The sequence below is a fragment of the Mirounga leonina genome, unplaced genomic scaffold (genome assembly GCF_011800145.1).
Source record: "Mirounga leonina isolate KUSES-001 unplaced genomic scaffold, KU_Mleo_1.0 Mir_101490, whole genome shotgun sequence".
NCBI lineage: Eukaryota > Metazoa > Chordata > Mammalia > Carnivora > Phocidae > Mirounga > Mirounga leonina.
Genome location: NW_023270137.1, coordinates 45271 through 49202, shown reverse-complemented (window position 1 = coordinate 49202; position 3932 = coordinate 45271).

The window sequence follows — 3932 nt, the reverse complement described above, 5'->3', positions numbered from 1 at the left end:
TTGGCATCCATATTCATCGGACACATTCGTTTGTAATTCTCATTTTTGGTGGGGTAGTCTGGTTTTGGGATCAAGGTAATGCTGGCCTCATAGAACCGAGTTTGGTAGTTTTCTTTCCACTTCTATTTTTTGAATCAGCTTCAGAAGAATAGGTATTAGTTCTTCTTTGAATGTTTGTTAGAATTCCCCTGGGAAGCCATCTGGTCCTGGACTCTTGTTTGTTGGCACAGTTTTGATTATTGCTTCAATTTCATTGCTAGTTATGGGTCTCTTCAGGTTTTCAATTTCTTCCTGTTTCACTTTTGGTAGTTTTTATGTTTCTAGGAATGCATCTATTTCTTCTATAATGCCTAATATTTTGGCATATAGGTGATCATAACAAGTTCTTAAAATTGTTTGTATTTCCTTGGTGTTGGTGAGGATGTGTCCACTTTCATTCATGATTTTATTATTTCAGATCCTTTCTTTTTTCTCACTCTTTTTAATTTTTTTTTATTATGTTATGTTAGTCACCATACAGTACATCATTCTTATTTGGTGTTCTGTTCAATGATTCGTTGTTTGCATATAACACCCAGTGCTCATTACAACACATGTCCTCCTTAATACCCATCACCTGGTTACCCCATCTCCCTACACCCCTCCCCAGTGAAACCCTCAGATTGTTTCCTGGAGTCCATAGTCTCTCATGGTTGGTCTCCCCCTCTGATTTCCCGACCTTCCATTTCCCTTCCTTCTCATAATGTCCTCCATGCTACTCCTTATGTTCCACATATGAATGAAACCATATGATAATTGTCTTTCTCTGCTTGACTTATTTCACATAGCATAATACCCTCCATTTCCATTCATGTCAATGCAAATGGTGGGTATTCATCCTTTCTGCTGGCTGAGTAATAATCCAATGTATATATGGATGACATCGTCTTTATCCATTCATCTGCTTAGGGGAATCTCAGCTCCTTCCACAGTTTGAATATTATGGGCATAGCTGCTATGAACATTGGGGTACATGTGACCCCTCTTTTCACTACATATGCAACTTTGGGGTAAATTCCCAGTAGTGCCATTGCTGGGTCATACGGTAGCTCTATTTTTAACTTTTAGAGCAACCACCATACTGTTTTCTAAAGGGGCTGTAGCAGCTAGCAATATCACCAGCAATGTAAGAGGGTTCCCCTTTCTCCACACCTTCATCAATATTTGTTTTTTCGTGTCCTGTTAAATTTTGCCATTGTAACTAGTGTAAGGTTGTATCTCAATATGGTTTTGATTTGAATTTCCCTGATGGCTAATAATGTTCAACATTTTTTCATGTGTCTGTTAGCCATTTGTAAGTCTTCTTTGGAGAAGTGTGTGTTCATGTCTTCTGCCTGATGTTTGGCTGGATCATCTGTTTTTTTGGGGTTGAGTTTGATAAGTTCTTTATAGACCTTGGATACCAGCCCTTCATCTGTAATGACATTTGCAAATATCTTCTCCCATTATGTGGGTTGCCTCTTTGTTTTGTTGACTGTTTCCTTTGCTGTGGAATCCTTTCTCTAGTTTCTCTTTCTACAGTTGCATTGTTAGTGTACAAGAAAACAACTGATTTCTGTGCATTGATTTTGTATCCTGCCACGTTACTGAATTGCTGGATGAGTTCTAGTAATTTGGGGGTGAAGTCTTTTGAATTTTCCACATAAAGTATCATGTCATCTGCGAAGAGAGAGAGTTTGACTTCTTCTTTGCCAATTTGAATACCGTGTATTTCATTTTGTTGTCTGACATCCAATACCATGTTGAACAATAGTGGCAAGAGTGGGCATCCTTGACATGTTCCAGATCATAAGGGAAAGGCTCTCAGGTTTTCCCCATTGAGGAGGATATTCACTGTGGGTTTTTTATAGATGAATTTTATGAACTTGAGGAATGTTCCCTCTATCCCTATACTCCGAAGAGTTTTAATCAATCAGGAAAGGATGCTGTATTTTGTCAACTGTTTTTTCTGCATCAATTGAGAGGACCATATGGTTCTTCTCCCTCCTCTTATTAATGTGTTCTATCACATTGATTGATTTGCAAATGTTGAAACACCCTTGCATCCCGGGGATAAATCCCACTTGGTCGTGGTGATTGATTCTTTTTGTGTATTGTTGGATCCTACTACCTGGGATTTTGTTGAGGATTTTGGAATCCATAGTCATCAATTCTCCTTTTTGATGGGGTCTTTGCCTGGTTTGGGGATTAAGGAAATGCTGGCCTCATAGAATGAGCCTGGAAGCTTTCCTTCTGTTTCTATTTTTTGAAACAGCTTTGGGAGAGTAGGTATTATTTCTTCTTTGAATGTTTGGTAGAATTCCCCAGGGAATCCATCAGGCCCTGGACTCTTGTTTTTGGGGAGGTTTTTGATCACTGCTTCAATTTCGTAACTGGTTATTGGCCTATTCAGGTTGTGAATATATTCCTGTTTCAGTCTTGGCAGTTTATAGGTTTCCAGGAAGGCATCCATTTCATCCAGGTGGCTCAGTTTATTGGCATATAATTGTTGATAATAATTTCTAATAATTCTTCCTACTTTCTTAGTGTTAGTCATGATCTCTCCCCTTTCAGTCATAATTTTATTAATTTGGGAACTTCCTCTTGACGTTTAGATAAGTCTGTCCAGTGGTTTATCGATCTTAATAATTCTTTCAAAGAACCAGCTTCTAGTTTCATTGATCTGATCTACTGGGTTTCTGGTTTCTAATTCATTGATCTCTGCTCTAATCTTAATTATTTCTCTTCTAATGCGTGGCTTAGGCATCGTTTGTTGCTTTTTCTCTAGTTCTTTAAGGTGTAAAGTTAGCTGGTGAATTCGGGATTTCTCTATTTTTTTGAGTGAGGCTTGGATGGCTATGTATTTCCCCCTTAGGACCCCTATGCAGTATGCCATAGGTTTTGGACTGATGAGTTTTCTTTCTCATTGGTTTCCATGAATAGTTTAAGATCTTCTTTGATTTCTTGGTTGACTCAAACGTTCTTGAGCAGAGTGGTCTTTAGCTTCCAAGTGTTTCAATTTCTGCCAATTTTTTTCTTGTGACTGAGTTCCAGTTTTAGAGCATTGTGGTCTGAGAATATGCAGGGAATAATCTCAATCTTTTGGTATCGGTTGAGACCTGATTTGTGACCAGTATGTGGTCTATTCTGGAGAAAGTTCCATGTGCACTCGAGAAGAATGAGTATTCTGTTCTTTTAGGGTGGACTGTTCTGTATATATCTACGAAGTCCAACTTGTCCAGTTTATCATTCAAAGCTCTTGTTTCTTTGTTGATTTTCTGCTTAGATGATCTGAGAGTGGAGTATTGAGGTCTCCTACAATTAAAGTATTGTTATCAATATGACTCTTTATTTTGGTTAACAGTTGGCTCATGTAGATGGCTACTCCCATGTTGGGGGCATAGATATTTACAATTGTTAGATCTTTTTGTTGGATAGACCCTTTAAGAATGATATAGTGTCCTTCTGTGTCTAACTACAGTTTTTAGTTTAAAATCTAATTTGTCTGATATAAGAATTGCTACCCAGCTTTCTTTTGTGGTCTGCTGGCATGGAAGATGGATATCCATCCCTTCACTTCCAGTCTGGATGTGTCTTTAGGTTCAAAGTGAGTCTCTTGTAGGCAGCATATGGATGGGTCCTGTCTTTTTATCCAATGTCCAACCCTGTGCCGTTTTATGGGAGCATTTAGGCTGGTCATGTTGAGAGTGATTTTTCAAAGATATGAATTAATTGTCATCATGTTGCCTGTGAAGACCTTGTTTTTATAGATTGTCCCTGTAAATTTCTGTTGTATATTACTCTTGGGGTCTTTCTCCTTTTATAGAACCCCCCTTAATATTTCTTGCAGGGCCGGCTTAGTGGTCACATATTTTTTCAGTTTCTGCTGGTCGTGGAAGCTCTACATCTCTCCA